Genomic DNA, 16852 nt, shown 5'->3' on the forward strand with positions numbered 1-16852 from the left:
GAGGTGCCCAAATGCCACCACTACACAGTACCGCTGAGTCACACGCGCATGCAGTCACACACACACACACACACACACACACACACACATACACACACACTCACTCTCTCACACACACATGCACACAGTTCAACAGCGGGGGAGAAATAATCAATCCCCCGAAAATGCAACAATCCAAATTCCCGTGCTGCTGCTGGCCTGTCAGCCACTGCTGCCGGACGTGGGCTCTTCAATTACTTATTGCAGCTATAACACGCGCAATACCCAAATGCAACTTACAGTTCCCAAAGCGACCGGCCGCAGTCTTAATCTTGGGTAGGTCTGCAACGCGAGGATTTGTCTGGCTGCTATTGCCATTAATATGTGTCAATAAAGAATTGTTAGGTATTTGAGTCTGTTTATCTTCCACTCAGCAGAGTAGCCTAACACAAGTGCGTTCAGTTGAATGGTGCGTGGAAGTGTGTAAGCGCTGGTGAGTGTGTAAGGCGGGCCTGGGATCCTGGCACGGCTACACACGCGCACGCAGCGTAATTGCCAACATCGGAAGAAAACCATGTGTAACACAAGGCTGATTGAGTTCTCTCTCTCTATTGCAAGCGCGTAATAGCCTACATAATAAGTAATATTACAGCAGAAGGGGGTGTCATTTTACAGGTAGGCTAGACCGACTGTTCACGCATCACAAATGAACCGATATGGGCTATGTCCCATGCATGCACGTCAGACTGTGGCAGAAAGTCATCCATTCAATTTACAAAGTTCTGTAGTTATGCGCCCAAGTTGGTGCTTTTTGTATAAGAAAGTCTCAGGATTTAAGTCTCATTATTTAAAAAAACATATTAATTATTTAAATTTAAATTTAAAATATGTCACAGGTGGGAGGTGCGCGTTTGCAAGCGGCACCCCCTCTTATTACCAACTCCCCCGAGGAACGTTGTACACACCAGAAAACACCAAGACACCAAAGTCATTTCATTCAAATATTGATTTTCCATTTGAGAACATAGTCCTGTGTGCATGTGTGTGTGTTTGAATAGAACCAGTCCATTCACGCTCTGTCGTCTGTCCAGTGAGACACCGCGAGTCGGCTGTGCCAGCTGCAGCGATAGCGAGAGAGAGCGCGAGAGGGTGAGAGAGAGCTGAAGGCGGCATGCACCGCGGGTAGGGGGCTTGCTTTTAGTGAAGGCTATGGCGGCCAGGCGTGGGCACTTAACTCTTCGTTTGTGAGCGTCCTCATCCACCAACTTCCCAACGATGCGGCCGTGCGTCTCGCTCGCTCTCCGGTGTGTCACCGTCCAGCACTGCACATAAAAAACCCACACCCATCCTATTGGCCCAATCACCTTCCTCCCTTCTCTCGCTGGCACCTGAAATCAATGTAATCAGTGAGTGCGTGAGTTCTCAATTTGTCACCCCGTGACAAATAAATCCACTGCACCTTCCTTCAGCCCTGAAAGGCCGCTGAGAGTTGGGTTCTCTCCGTGTAACCGGCGGTGGATGAACAAGTCATTTCAATGAGATGGATTGAGTGTAGGCTATGGCATGTGCAAAACGGGGAATTAGAGGCGGGACCGACTTCAGATTAATAGGCCTATTGTAGCCTAAATTTATGTCTGGATTGGTAAGACTTGCCTTTTGGAATTTCTCACAGTTTGCTTTTGTTTTGCCTCGGTTTGGACACGACAACGGCTCTTCTCTCTGGAACTTCAAAATAAGGACAAGGGTTGTGTGCTCCATCATGTCGCTGGATGTTTTGGTGGACCTTACATTGTTGCGATATAATTCGATTGAGTAACTTGGAATGTAGGCAACAAAGTTTATCTCTTCAAAGCAGTAACGTGGGAAAGTGTCTCACATCGCTGATTTCAGCACCACACCCGCGTGGATAGCTCATTTAGATTTAAGAGCCTTATATGGACATGGAGGGAAACGTCGGCTGCCCTGATGACAGCGCTACACAGTAGAGTGGCAGCATTCTCAGAATGGTTCAATATAGGCCTATAGGCTACTTAAAAAAAAATGTCGGAATAGCGGCATGTAGGAATAGCGGCGGACGGTGGAAAACGTGTCGGTATTCCGACAATAGACATTAACGTCGGAATAGCGGCATGTCGGAATAGCGCCACGTAACCCTATCAAGTATGGTTGGAGTTGCGTGAGGGACACCTTGCCATCCATAGAAGCTGTGTGTGTGTGTGTGTGTGTGTGTGTGTGTGTGTGTGTGTGTGTGTGTGTGTGTGTGTGTGTGTGTGTGTGTGTATGTGTGTGTGTGTGCTACTGGCACTCTCCTTGGTTGTGTGGAGAGTCAGGGCAGGGCTCAATATCTCCCTCAGTCAACGTGTCCTTATGGGAGAAGGTGGCAACCAGAGTGACACTAAGGGAAGTGGGGAAAAAAAGTTTTGATAGGTGGGCTATCAGATTCTTGTAACACATTTGAAACACATACCATGCAAAACACAGTAATACACAACATTAACATAAATGGATCTGATTAAAATAATATTTGACAAACATTTTGTACAGATTTATCATATTTTACTGACCTCTAGCAGCTCTAGACAGCTTCCATCCAGCAGCAAAGAGTCCCTGGCCATCTTCTCAGCTGCAAAGGAGAGGTTAACACACAACATAACCATAACTATGCAGTTCTGACTAACAGAGTGTGATTCAGACTGTTAGATATTTGAAACACACATACATTTTGTGTATATTTAACATCTGCTCACCTTTAGAAGCTGTTGGTCTTTCTCAGCATTTTCCAACATGGTCCTGCAAGGGGGCTTAATGTACTGCAACTAGACCGCTTCCATCCAGCAGCAAGGAATCCTGGCCATCCTCTGTGAAAAACAGAATAATCACAACAAACATGACTGCATCTCTGATTAACACTGTGAGATACACAGATTGTTTTAAGTTGAACTAAAATTGTGCATACCCACAGTTAATACTAATTTAAATTTCATAAACAGATTCCCATCATAATTCACTTTGCCTTCATATGAAGGGTCTATTTGCAAAACGGTGTAAACAAAAAAAAATGACTTTTGCATTTTAATATTGGAAACGATTGTTCAGATGTCATTTCACCTATGTGCAAATTATTGGCACACCAAATTTCAAGTCTTAATACACTATGTATTAATGGTGCATGTGGGCCAACTGTAATACACATTTCAAATGATCTCGCAGGCCGAATAAAAGGACTCGGACAGTTTTGACCCCTGGGCCTTAGTTTCATATCCCTGGCGAAAATGTATGAACGTTTGCTCACTTTTAAAAAACGTTGGTCTTTCTCAGCACTTTCCGACACAGTCCTACAAGGGGGATCAATGTAACTAGACAGCTTCTGTCCAGCAGCAATGCTGGCCATCTTCTCGGCTGAAAAACAAAATAAAACACATATCATGCAGCTCTGATTAACACTGTGAGATACACAGATGTTTTATCTTTGACAGGTTCACTTTGTGTAGATTTGTAAGATTTTACTCACCTCTACCAACTCTATCTGGCCCCATCTATCAGCAAGGAGTCCTGGCCATGTTCTTTGCTGAGAAAGAGAGAATAACACACAACATAAACACTATGGGGTTCAGGATAAATACACTGTAAAAACATTATTGTAGTTTTTACAGTAACTTACTGGCAGCTGGATGCCAATAAATTACTGTAATATAATTTACAGTACCCTTACTGTATATTGGTTTACAGTACCAATCAGCACTACTGTTAATCCAGTTACAGTACCAATCTAAAGTACTGTATGTCAGTTTACAGTACCAATCCAAACTACTGTAAGGAGTACAGTACTTTACTGGCATCCAGCTGCCAGTAACATTCAAATTACTGTATATCAGTTTACAGTACCAATTCCAATTACTGTATATCGATTTACAGTACTGATCCAAATTATTGTAAGGAGTACAGTACTTTAATGGCATCCAGCTGCCAGTAACTTTTTCAACTACTGTAGTTTGTTTTACAGTATTTTTGTAGTATTTTAATTTACAACATTTCGCAAGAGAATGTCAGGGAGCTCTACAAAGGCATCACATTCTCCTATAATTCAGATATTCTAGTTACCAGTCAGATCAAAAACACATTAAAAAGTTTTTAAAAGCTACAAGGTAAAGAAATGCTGCAAATGCAAGAGATGCAATCAAAATGTTTAATTAAAACTGGTTAACAATTTAACAACATACTCCAGTAGGAAGGGGGTCCTGCTTCTCACAAATGCACAATCCATAACCTTTGTATATAGTTGAAGAGTTTAGATGCAAAACCCCATAAGTGCCATTTCAGAAAATAATCTTGTTTCATTTTTATTTCATACAAAGCTATAAAAATTCCACATTTTTAAAATTTTATTTATGTAATATAACTATTCATATGTATTATCAAGTACATGAATGTAAACCAAACCAACAATGGGGTTCTCTAAAAATATAAAAGTGCAGGTCTTGAAATGGAGTTAGGGGGTTTTGCATCTGAAGAGTTCAGATGCAAAACCCCCTAAGTGCCATTTCAGAAAATAATCTTAATTCATTTTTATTTAATACAAAGATATCAAAATTGCATATTTTAAAATTTTATTTATGTAATATAACTATTTATGTGTATTATCAAGTACATGAATGTAAACCAAACCAACAACGGGGTTCTCTAAAAATATAGAAGTGCAGGATTTCAGAAATGGAGTTAGGGGGTTTTGCATCTGAACTCTTCATCTGAACTCTTCAGTCGTATACATATTTTTCTTTTTTTTTATTTCATTCACATTGACAAATAAAAAGATTCTATTCTATTAAAATGAGATACCCCAAACATTAATCAAGACAAAACTGTTGTATGGTTTGTGGTGGGTGCTTCAAATTCCAATGTATGCAAAATGGAAAACAGTCCAATATCTCATTTCCTGTTGGGCGTGGCCATATGCTCGTATTGACCTTTTTTTGTTCATCTTAATGAGATAAGTACATACCACAAAGAAGGTCCAGAGTCCGTAGCTTCAACTATATTCTATAACTATATTCCAGCCCCGAACATCTCTGTGCTAGGGTGCGCAATAGAGTCACTCTTTTAAAAGTCTTATACATGACACAATATCGAAAAACTGTGCCAAATAAGTTTTGAAACGGGGAGAAGGGGGGAAACACAGCAAGAACAACAGGGCCTCGAGCCTTTGGTGCAATGCTCGGACTGAACTACTTAAAAGAAACAAGTGATTGGAACTTCAAAAGGTCAAGCATTAATAATTCAGCCAGTCAAAATCAACAAGTTCCCTGATGAATGAAGCAACAACAGGGTTGACACTGCTGCTCTTCCTTTGCACCTTTTTACCGGTCTTCTTGCTGGTGATGGACTTGGCCTGGCATTTGGAGCCCTCTGGGTTTATTCTGAGAATGAACCTGTAATCACAATAGGATACAATTAGGAATTCTGAAAAAAGTTTAATTCTCGTGAGTCTTACACTATCCAGCCTTTTTCACACCCAATTTTGGTTAGTCTTATTGAAGTGATATTTCATGTTGTTCCTATTTCTATGCTTGATGCATGCTGCGTAAACACAGTATAAGCGCTCCCTCCATTCAGCCCCCGGTGATGCGGCTAGCTGCCTATCCACGAATGCAATGATTCTGGGATCAGACAGACATTGTTCACCAAGCACACACACACACACACACACACACACACACACACACACACACACACGGAGCCGGGGGAGGGAGGGACAATTTCAAAAAACATATACTGTCGAGTTTAAATTCAAGTTCCGGTCTTGTTTAGGGAATGCCTGTTGTTATCCAATGTCCAATGTCAAATCAAACGTGCAATATGCTGACAATGTCCTGTCATCATCCCACAGTTACAATGATTGATTAACATGCAGCACTTCCGGTGCATCTAAAGGAGGCTGCTGCAGGCGGCTGCTGAAGGCGGAGACGCATCCCAAACGAGTTTTAATTGTTGGTAACGCACGAGTAGACGCGTTACTGTTATTTATGGGTAACGTAGTAACATAACGGATTACTTTTAATTAGGGGTGGGCATCTGTGTTTAGCCGGACTGAGCCCTGAGGAAGGTCAGTAGACCGAAAGCTTGGCCTATTAAAAAGAACACAAAGGGGATTTAAGTGTGCAGACATTTTTCTTTCAATTAGGGGTGGGCAAAAATGAAAATCTTTAATCGCATTAACTCAATGACTTTCTGTGATTAATCGCATAGCGCGCGAAATCCAAAAATAATAATAATAATAATTAATAAATAAAATAAAAATAAAATAATTAATTATAATTTGCATATGTACTGTGTAGATAACCTATGTAGGTCCAATATAATATTCCACAATGGAAATGTAGGCTATTTGCCAACCTATCAGTCTAAATTGTATAGGCCTACAGTAGTAGGCTATGCCTATCCAATGTAGGCCTACTGAAACAAATTATTGCATACAATATTACACTAGGGCTATTTAAGATTGTAGGCTACTGAAACGAATATATTAGAAACTCAAATTAGGATGGTCTACATGGGCCTACAAGAAGAAAAAAAAACTTGTCAATTAAAAAAAAACAGGCATGAGATATGTCCCGCCTTCTCTCACTGTCAAAGACTCCCACCTTCTCTTATCTGTCGCTGTTATTTAAGGTGTTTCAGCGACTAGAAACTAATTGACTGTCTGTTGGTATTGACAGCAATTACATCTTTCAGTTTCAAAACAATAACGTTGACATGACTAACACTATCTTAAATGCATACGAGGTTGCCGATGTTGCGAAATTATACCATGTTGATACAGCCTACTATGCACGCGAAGCGCCATGTAGAAACTGCAGGCATGCAAACAGGTCAGGGGTGAAAAAGGTGACAAGGGCGCGGCGCGGGGCGGCGCGGGGCGGCGCGGAGCGGCGCAGTGCAAGCGCGCAAACGCAGGTGCACACGTGTGTGTTGTGCGCAGTGGATGATCTTGTATAACAGTCTCAGACTAGGGGGGAGAGGATTTAGCTAAAAAAAAGTCATAAATGGTGAATTTTGAGCATACTGTAGTTATTAGCGACCAAGGGACAGTGAACATGAGAACTGCCAACCTTACTCCATGACTTAGCTGTCATGTCTGATGGCGGGTTGGGTAGATAGCTTGATAAAATAGGTTTTTATCATGATAGAGCAGTGGTTCTCATAGTAAGTTTCCCCAACACCCCATTGACCTCATCAAAACCCTTAGTAGGCCTATGAAAAATAAAATAGGCCAAAATGCCCCCAAATGACACTAAGCACCCCTCCTCTCATCAGTCTCCTAACACCCCCTCAACACTTGCCTGGTTGTCATCTCATGCATATTTAATCATCATTTTCAGACAACTTGCAATAGGCTACAAAAAAAATCTTTGTCAAAGTTTGAATTAGCTACTGAAGTTTTACTCAAACTACTCAAATTTTAGCCTATTCACCTAGTATCTCTTTTAATGTCTCCCTGTAGAAAAAATGAATAGGAACGCTCCAACTTTGACCTGGAAAAAAGTGTGACATTCCAACTGGTTTCATTGTTGGCTAAAGTCTGTGCTGACTTAAGTCAGTATCTGACAAAAGTATCTGACTAAGCTTAATTACTCATTCCATTGTGTTCACCTTACCAAGTGCAAACAGCCTTGGGGCGTTGGGCAGAGAAAGACTTGCGACATCTGTTGCAGTAGCAGTGACCTAAAAAAAAAGACAGACACACTTAGCATCTTGCAGCATTACATTACATTACACTGGGATTCACAGTTGTTTTAAAGGTGCACCATGTACGTTTGTGGCCAGAGTAGGTATTGCAACTATGATTCTCATTGAAACTGTGCTGCCTATTGCCAAATTTGATCTTTTCGTGAAAGCTTTGGGACCATCTAATTTGTATGATGTTGGGGTTTCACCAATGTCAAATCGCATCCCTCTACGAATTCACACTACCAGTGTTTCCCTTACAGTGAGTAAACTATGGCTGCCCGCCATAGTTTAAATTTGGCCGCCATAGTTTACGAAAAAAAGAAAGTAAAAAAAAAAGAAGGAAAAAAAAATATTATTATTATTATTTTTTTTTTTTTTTACCAATTTCCGTTTTTGTTACAAACGATTTGAATTACAATTTCCTTCGCATTTTCCTCCTGGAGTAAATACATCAAGTGCTTGAACCACAACCACAAGTGCTTGAAAGACAGAGGGATCAAAAGCCTAGTCAAGTTGTTGTAGTTAACTTGGGTTTGGGAGCAATACAAAAAAAACATTAAGAGAAGGGACAGTTGGGATGAGTGTACTAATATTCCCCAGGCTTTGTTTTACAGTTGTAATGAGTTAGGTGACAGGCCTTCCTTGACACAGCAGAGGAGACATCGGGCTGCATATAGAAATGAATGTGTAATGAATGTGAATATAGACATAAATGTGTAATATGTTGTTCAGTCCTTTTAATGGAAGGAATTTTGAAAAACTGGCCCTGTGACCAGCACCCCTCATGTAGAATGTGTACGCCTATATGTGTGGGGGAAAAGGCATAGCCTACCCTCTTAGACCCATGTGTCTTACAGTATGTTTCCACAATTTAGGAATGTGCCAATAGAGATGTGAAGGGCGGAAAAGATGGCCTATTGGCAGTAATATTCCATATTAACGGTGCACTGTGTAGGATGGTGGCCAGAATAGGTATTGCAACTATACTGCTCAGTGAAACTGTGCCGTCTAATGCCAAATTCTATCTTGGTTTTCATTAGGCAGTATAACTTCTGAAAAGAACCTACTAAAATATTACTCAGTGCACCTTTAAGGGTGAGGGACTCAGCTAAGATCCACTAGTATACTGGGGACCTTGCCATGTAAGGGAACCCCTGGCCTAATTCATCATTCGTCATTGCTCTTCCATTTGTGGTCTTAGAGTGCCATCTAGTGGATGATTTGTACAATTTCTTTATGTTATCTGAATGACTGCAGAACACACAAGCATGTCTACGGTACATCTTTAGTAGATAAGAAGCTCTAAAAAGATGGCCAGAATAGGTATTGCAACTATGTTGCTCAGTGAAACTGTGCCGTCTACTGCCAAATTCTATCTTGGTTTTCATTAATATTTACTAAATACCGGTAATGAAGTCATGTTTACTAGTATGACCAAATTATTACCGGTATATGAAGCTTTTCAGCTAAAAATGTCTATTTCTGGAAATACAAAATGGTGGACCATGGATAAGATCTCCCTTTTCATGTATGAAAAGTGCAATTTTCCCAATCAGAATTAATTCTTAGGATCATTCGTCTCTGCTCTTCCATTTGTGGTTTGACAGTGCCATCTAGTGGATGATTTGTACACTTTCTTTATGCTATCTGAATGACTGCACAACACACAAGCATGTCTACATATTTAGTGTCCCCACAAATCTACAATACCCTTGTTAACTAGGAAATAGAGTCCTATGTCAAAAATCCATTTTCATATTCTATAATCCATATATAATCCTCAGATTCCAAAATTAAAACCTACGTCAAGTTTCCAGAAGAGCAAGGAGTCTTATCTGTGCAAGCGAACTATATACAAACATACAGGAAGTTGTACTTCACATGCAATCACAGAACAAAAAAAAAAAATATTGATGAAACTACCAGAAAAGCATGACCCTACAGTTCTGTCATATTCCAAACCTGAAACCTACGTCAAGAACAAGTCCACAAGACCAGACCAAGGAGTCTTGTCTGTGCAAACGAACTATATACAAATATACAGAAAAGCATGACCCTACAGTTCTGTCATATTCCAAAACTGAAACCTATGTCAAGAACAAATACACAAGAGCAAGGAGTCTTGTCTCTGCAAGTGAACTATATACAAATATACAGCAAGTTACTTCACATACAATCATAAAAGTGAAACCAAAATTATTGATGAAACTACCAGAAAAGCATGACCCTACAGTTCTGTCATATTCCAAAAACGAAAACTAAGTCCACAAGAAGAAGGAGTTTTGCCTGTGCAAACAAACTATGTACAAATAGTACTTCATATCAAACACAATCATTTGCAGACATGGTCCAGGGGGCTCAAGTACGACCAGAGAGCAACCATCCAGCAATAAGGATATCTTCTCAGCTGCACACAACATTAATTTGCATCTCATATTGACAGCATGAAATACATAGCATGTTTAGCACTTTGACTTTTATAAAATACATGGATTGGTTTTGTGTGAATTCATGAACTTAAACTCACCTCTTGCAACAGTGTTTATTTTCTCTGAGGTACACCACACCAGAGGAATCACTCAGTGTAATCAGACAGCTTCCATGTAGGATCCTTCAGTAATATTCTCAGTCATCTGCAAAGCATGACAGCACAAAACGTGAACATGATTATGCATTTATAGGCCTAATTATTACAAGAAAATAATAAAAAATGATAACACCGTCACCACCACGACACAATATGATGATGAATAGGCCTAGAGTATGAAACATCTAAAAGATACATGTCTGTATACATGTAAAATGTTTTTTTTGTTTGTTTGTTTCATATCATTGATCATTTTCCCAGACGGATTGACAACAGATGGCTCAAAGAATTCAGTGTGCTAAACTGGAGGGCAAAAAGAGCAGATTATCTCTCTTTCTGGATATTTTACTCATCACTTGAAATTAAATCTAAATCTAAATCTAATCTAAGATGTCAAACATAGAGGAGGAGTCCTCAACGATCCTGGAAAATACAACAAATTGACAAAATGTAACCCAAATACTCCAATCAATGAAACGGTGGGCTCAGTGTCATTGGCCTAACAGCAGAAGGCACTAAGGGTGCGTTTGTAAACTGCCGCTCCGAGCACATAACATATTGGTCATGTCATGTATGAGTGTGTTATTCAGACTGTTAGATAGTAGACATTTGAAACACACATTTGGTGCAGAGTTATAAAAAAAATGCTTACATTTACAAACTGATTTTTCTCAGCATTTTTAGACATGGTGCTACAAAGGGGATTAATGTACTGTAACCAGGCAGCTGCCATTATTCCTTAACTATCCTGTCAAAATAACACACGGCATGAACAGGACGCATCTCTGATTAACAGTGTGTGCTTCAAACTGTTAAGACATTTGAAACACACATACATGTGGTGTAAATTTGTGAATGGTTGCTAACCTTTAGAAATTCTGTCAATGTTCAGAAGCATTTGCAGATATGGTCCACTACGACCAGAGCTACCATCCAGCAATAAGGATATCTTGGCCATCTTCTCAGCTGCAATAATAACACACAACATTAGAATGCATCTCATATTGACAGCATGAAATACAGAGCAAGTTAGAACTTTGACTTTTTAAAAATACATGGATAGGTTTTGTGTGACTTTATAAACTTGAACTCACCTCTTGCAACAGTGTTTATTTCTCTGAGGTACACCACACCAGAGGAATCACTCCGTGTAATCAGCCAGCTTCTATGTAGGATCCTTCAGCAATATTCTGTCATCTGCAAAGCAAGACAGCACAAAACATGAACATGATTATGTATCAATATGCCTAATTATTACACAAAAATAAAGTTTGAAAAATGATAACACCACCATGACACAATAGGCTGTAGACCTACAATATGAAACATCTATAAGATGCATTTCTTAAATTGTTTTCATTGATCATTTTGCCACACGGATTGACACCAGATGGCTCAAAGAATTCAGTGTGCTAAGCTAGAGGGCACAAAGAACAGATTATATATATCTCTGGATATTTTACTCATCACTTGAAATGAAATCTGATGCATAGCCCACTTGTTAAGACCTCATACATCACTAGGCCTACTAGTAGATCCAAAAAGGATGGGCAAAGAAATCTAAATATTTATTGCAGTAACATACACATTAAGCATCTTTGATCAAGCCAAAACTTAAGCACCCTACACATCTGGGTGTTTCTGGGCTCATTATTTCAGGAGAAATCTGTCAAATAGGTAATGCCTATTTATTGAAAAGAACACGATCTGATGGCTGACAGTGGTTTCTCCCTGAACAGTCCAGAGTTGGCAGTAACAGAATGGGACAAAACAGCACACTGTGCACAATAACAAGTTCAGAATCAGTTTACTTACTCACTTCCTTTACACAACGAACAGGGAAAGGCACATGTGTTAAAACATACTTTAGAGCAAGTGTATAGTCAAAATGAGTTCGTTTCTAACAATAAAAATCAGGCATAAGTTGTGGCTACTTCAAGCTTCTGAGTCAGCGAAAAGATAAGCTGATGTTGCTAACGAAGTTCTAGATAGCTCTTCTCTATGGTATTTGTGTTTTACTTTGACTCAAGTACATTAACTGTATATCTTCAGAGCATAATTATACTCAAAGGGAGTTCGTTTTTAACAAAAAAAAGACTTTAGCTAGCTAATGTTGCTAGCGGACAAGAGATTCATTATTCAGTTTGGCTAGCTCTAATGTTGCTAGCGGACATTTAGCTAGCTCTTAACTTTGGCGCCAGCAGGCTTACAACACTAACTTGGCATGTTGTAACTTCAGAACAAAATTATATTCAAAATGTGTTCGTTTCTAACAAGAAACCAATATTAAGTTATGAATACATATGGCTATTTCAAACATCCCTCAACAAAGGCAACATGATTTAACCGTTAGACTATAGCTAATTGTTGCTAGCGAACCACCTCATCATGCAGCGCTAGCTCTTTCAGGTGAAGAGGCCGGCGCAAACAATCTCTGGCCGGCGGGGAAGCACTCCCTTCGACCCTCCTCCAGAAACCACTGATAGCTATGTTGCTAGCGGACATTTAGCTAGGTCTTGACTCTGACATGGGTGTTTTGGCACCACTGGACAAGTTTATAGCTCTTTCGGAGCAAATATATATTGTAAATTTCGTAGAGTAGAGAAACACAAACTTTCCAACAAAGTTGTGAAAACAACCTAGGGCTAAGTTAGCATACCGGTAGTTATATTAGTGGCCTGTTAGCGGAGGTATGGTCTGAAGACAAATTCATTGCAAATTACCATCCTGAACAAGAAANTATTCACTGTATATATGGCATTGTCTTGACATTATTAACGAAACATTGAAACGAACTTACCTCACAAAGTGTTTGAATTTCACCAATATCTCAAACGGCTTTCCTGCAGCACAAAGATGGCGGCTTTGTCAGAAAATTGAGAAGCAGAGTTACGTACTTGACGTTTAGCGTCAGACCTGCGTCAGTTACCAATCTCTTAGTTAACATTTGCTTAACTAATGATATTAATTCGCTAGTCATTTTTCAACCAATCTGTTATTAAAGTTAACCAATATCTTTGTAAGATAACCAATTTGTTTGTTTAATAGTTACCAATGTCACAGTTAATTTGACCAATATTGCCTCAACCAACGAGATTAGTCATTTTTTTAACCAATCTCTTTTAAGGGTGTAGGTCTATTCAAATAGAGCAACGTTGTGGTTGGTCAATTTTTTCCCGGGGATTGTACTACTGTAAATTAATTTACAGTACATCAGTACTGTACATAAGTATCCGTTTATTACCCACAATACATTGCTCTGCCCAGTAGTGTACTGTATACTCATATACAGTAGATTGTTGCAGGGTTTAAAGTAAGTTACTGCCAGAATTGCGAAAAATCGTTACAGTGTATGAAACTTTAAAAAAAGATTTTTGACATTTAAAAATGCATAACCTACATTTTGTGGAAATTCCTTCAATTCAAGTTTGCTCACCTTCAGAAACCGACTATTTCCAACTTATTTTCAGACATGGGGGTCGCGTTCAGTAACAAGACAGCTCCACCCTGGCTATCTTCTCAACTGCAAAGCAAAATATAACACAACATAAACATTAGACTATTCATCTCTGATAAACAGTGTGAAACAGACTGACATTTAAAACACACACATACAACTTTTAAACTTAAACCCACCCAGTAGCCTACCTCACTTCTAACTTTTGATTTATCTCAGAGATGTACACACAATAATGGGAGCGTACCTATGTTCCCCGGGTCTTATGTTCCCCTGTCATTGTATGGGAATGGGGAACATAGGACCCTATTTCTAAAAAAGGGTTCTATGTTCCCCGCATTATATGTTTCCGAGTTTTCAAATTGTGCCCTTCCCAAAACCATCCCTAAACCTAACCTGTCAAAAATGCAATGTTTCTGAGTTGTAAATTTGTGCCCTGACCAAAACAATCCCTAAACCTAACCTGTCAGAGGTGCAACAACAACCTGCGCTTTGCCATGCGGCAGCAGTCTACTTGGAAGCAGCGGTAGAGGGGAACATAGGACCCGGGGAACACAGGGATGACTCCCGCAATGTTCCTGATTTGCAAAGAACATGCTTACCATAAGAACAAAAGCTTAAAGGTGGGATAGGAGATGTTTTTCTGGCACATTTTTTACCATATCATCTGAAAAACTCCTCATGACGCCATAGCACCCATTGAAATAGAGTGTTTGGAAAAAAAACGAAATCTTTTGGTCCAGTGTAGAGGGCGTAGTCAGAAGAAAACGGCAACCAATAGAAGTAATACTCATCATCACTTCTATTGGTTTCTGACACGTCCATCAACCGCCAGCACTCACCCCTCCTCCCTGCGCGTTCACCGACTCGTGAACTTGACTGACCCCGCCCCCATCATTCATGCACACGCGGCTCATCATCACTCGGCTAGTAGCAAGGTAACGAGAGTTAGCAGCAGGCTGAGCTACTTGGAAACTTTGGTGGCTTTTGCAGAGCTACAGGAATAACTTTGGCTTTTGCAACACTGGACTAACCATGTCAGGATAACATACTCCCTTGGATTATAGTCATCGGACTCGCAAAACCAGACTGTAACACGGGCTGAAATGGGGCCTGACACTCTTGGACACAGATGTCGGCTACGGCAGCGGCTTCAAATACGCTTTGGTGACCATATTTCTAATCGAGAGGTGAGGTAATATATTTGTCTGTATAATATTTTGTGAATTGGTTTAGGACACAGTGGTGTCTTTTTTTAAGCAAGTATCCATTGAGAGGGGTCAGAGGATTAGCTCAAGCTCCAACATATCTAGCTGCTACCTTGCTTAACATAGCTGCTACCTCAATCGCTTTATTTTTTTGTGTTTTTCCCCCCTGTGGCATTTATTCTGTGCACATGAACACGTTTTCAGAATTGCTCTGTGTAACTCAGACGGTTACTCTTGTGTGTTTTGCTACTAGTTGTGCGAACGAGCCAGACAAACCAGCTGGGAGGACGGAAGCACCCCTTCTCCATCCGCGTTCAGTAACTGAATACGGATTCACCCCGTAGTAAGTAACCTACCATGTTTACGCACACATTACTTTGACCAGCAAAGCCCATGTCTTTCTAGTGGTTTACAAAAATATATCGTTTGCATGTTTTGCTTTGGTACGTCTCTGTTGTATGACGCTGGTAATAGTAGCAAGCACAAGCACAACCTGTTCGCCGCTCCAGCATTGCAAAATAGATTGCCTTGGGTTTTCAAATGTTTACATGATTGTGAGTGTAATGTTGTTAACTCGCTGATGTCGTTTTTGAGAAGACAGTAGTTTTGCATTTGATAAATACCACCTAATGACCATGACGGCTACACGGCAGATCTTTATTGTGATGGCTACACTGAATGATCACATGGAGATGCCGGTACATTATTTGTTTTACCCTGGTTATATTGAAATGTTCTGCTTTGTCCATTCCAAGGTTGTGGTGTTTTCCATAGCTGTTCCTTGCTCCTGTATCACAACATATCAAGGCTGCCAAGTAAATGAAGAATGAATCACCGCACACTGGTAGTTTATTTTATTCATGTTTGTGGGTGTAATTTCGTCCAGTTGCAGATACTACTATCCTTTTTGGAATGATCTGCCTTTGAAAAACAATCTGACGAAAGCGAACAGATACTGTAGTTGTAATTGATACACTAGACTAAATTATCATATTCCTATGTGTGCGCGCGCACGCGCCAAGTTTTCAATTCAACACACTGGGACACTTTTCAGTCTTTGAGGTTGCTGGAATCAACACAGACTACCTCCATGCACCTTATCAGAACACTTTGCATGTTTTTTGTATACTTGTCCCCTTTGTGTATTGCTGCTAATATTTCTCTTTCTAGGTTCTGTTGGTTGCATGCAGATTGTGCCAGATGATTTATCTGTCTATGGTCTAAGCATGGGCTCTGTGCTAATATGCAATTTGTGCTCTTTTTTCCCTCAGGTCAACAGCAGACAGGGTCCTTCCACAACCACATACTTATGCCAGTAAAAGCTACAGCTTTTCTCCTCCGATCCAAGAAGCCTGGACTGCAGTCACCATCTCAACACACCAACCAAGAGAAAGGCGGATGGCTCAATTCAGTATGTAGTTCTGCAAATATTCTCAAAGGTCTTCACAGCCCCCCATGGTGCTGAATGCATTTACATTTATTTTTGTAAGGTAAAAACAATGCTGATTACAGAACATAACTTGGACCATGAATGAAATTTGAGGTAGCAGCCAGCCATCACCTGATGGTGAGAGGCGGTCCTAAGATCAGAGAGAAGCAGGTTGAAATCCCATCCTTACCTCTCCCTACCTACACCACCCTCCACAGCTGAAGTGCACTTGAGCAAGGCACACACGTCCACTTTGGTCCTGGGACTGTAGCCAACACCCTGTAAATCCCTGCTGTGTAATTTGATGTAATGAAGCCCTAACTTAGTCCAACACATTGATTGTTTCAGAAAAGGAAAAATTGCACAATAAAAGTTCCAGGACATGAAGGCTGCATACTGTGAACGTCAACCTTCAGGGCACCGTCCTGCGCAGAAGACTTTCTACCCTAAGAGGGATGGCTGACCGC

At 40.3% G+C, this 16852-nt stretch overlaps 3 long non-coding RNA genes across 4 annotated transcripts; 1 reads left to right on the plus strand and 2 right to left on the minus strand.

The window, feature by feature from the left end:
• Nucleotides 1-2278: 2278 nt before the first annotated feature.
• Nucleotides 2279-2914, minus strand: LOC134443945 (uncharacterized). Its single transcript, XR_010033791.1, has 3 exons — nt 2727-2914; nt 2544-2602; nt 2279-2374 (listed from the first exon to the last, which is right to left on the minus strand). It is a non-coding gene; the product is annotated as an uncharacterized LOC134443945 (long non-coding RNA).
• A 6959-nt stretch (nt 2915-9873) lies between these two features.
• LOC134443946 (uncharacterized) lies at nt 9874-11472 on the minus strand. 2 transcript variants are annotated; one of them, XR_010033793.1, is made up of 4 exons: nt 11386-11472; nt 11159-11257; nt 10232-10337; nt 9874-10111 (listed from the first exon to the last, which is right to left on the minus strand). It is a non-coding gene; the product is annotated as an uncharacterized LOC134443946 (long non-coding RNA). The 2 variants fall into 2 exon arrangements; XR_010033792.1 differs by having other exon boundaries at nt 11159-11472.
• Nucleotides 11473-14663: 3191 nt separating this feature from the next.
• Nucleotides 14664-16406, plus strand: LOC134443944 (uncharacterized). The gene is made up of 3 exons (XR_010033790.1): nt 14664-15299; nt 15712-15800; nt 16228-16406. It is a non-coding gene; the product is annotated as an uncharacterized LOC134443944 (long non-coding RNA).
• Nucleotides 16407-16852: the final 446 nt, after the last annotated feature.

This window comes from Engraulis encrasicolus, unplaced genomic scaffold (genome assembly GCF_034702125.1).
Source record: "Engraulis encrasicolus isolate BLACKSEA-1 unplaced genomic scaffold, IST_EnEncr_1.0 scaffold_406_np1212, whole genome shotgun sequence".
Classification (NCBI taxonomy): Eukaryota; Metazoa; Chordata; class Actinopteri; order Clupeiformes; family Engraulidae; genus Engraulis; species Engraulis encrasicolus.